At 31.6% G+C, this 637-nt stretch overlaps 1 long non-coding RNA gene across 1 annotated transcript in view; it reads right to left on the reverse strand.

Moving 5' to 3' along the window:
- Positions 1 to 263: 263 nt before the first annotated feature.
- LOC123961561 overlaps positions 264 to 637 on the reverse strand; it is an 865-nt gene continuing 491 nt past the window's right edge. The window contains exon 2 of the long non-coding RNA XR_006822746.1: positions 264 to 624. This is a non-coding gene — a long non-coding RNA (uncharacterized LOC123961561). The remainder of the gene's footprint in view (positions 625 to 637) is intronic.

Below are 637 nucleotides of genomic sequence, written 5' to 3' on the forward strand. Positions count from 1 at the left end.
AAATGATTGAAGCCTTTCGTTACTGACTGAAAGTTTATTTCTGCCCTGAAATTAGTTGACTTCATTCAGAAGAGTTATATTTGAAAGATTATAGCTAACCTAGTACTTTTTACGTCTTAAAATACCTCTTAAATGGCCAATACAACTCATAAAATGCAAAATTTCACTTGCCAGAAAATGATTGAAGCCTTTCGTTACGGACTGAAAGTTTATTTCTACCCTGAAATTAGTTGACTTCATTTAGAAGAGTTATATTTGAAAGATTATAGCTAACCTAGTACTTTTTACGTCTTAAAATACCTCTTAAATGGCCAATACAACTCATAAAATGCAGTATTTCACTTGCCAGAAAATGATTGAAGCCTTTCGTTACTGACTGAAAGTTTATTTCTGCCCTGAAATTAGTTGACTTCATTCAGAAGAGTTATATTTGAAAGATTATAGCTAACCTAGTACTTTTTACGTCTTAAAATACCTCTTAAATGGCCAATACAACTCATAAAATGCAGTATTTCACTTGCCAGAAAATGATTGAAGCCTTTCGTTACGGACTGAAAGTTTATTTCTGCCCTGAAATTAGTTGACTTCATTCAGAAGAGTTATATTTGAAAGATTATAGCTAACCTAGTACTTTTTA

Source organism: Micropterus dolomieu, linkage group LG02 (genome assembly GCF_021292245.1).
Source record: "Micropterus dolomieu isolate WLL.071019.BEF.003 ecotype Adirondacks linkage group LG02, ASM2129224v1, whole genome shotgun sequence".
NCBI lineage: Eukaryota > Metazoa > Chordata > Actinopteri > Centrarchiformes > Centrarchidae > Micropterus > Micropterus dolomieu.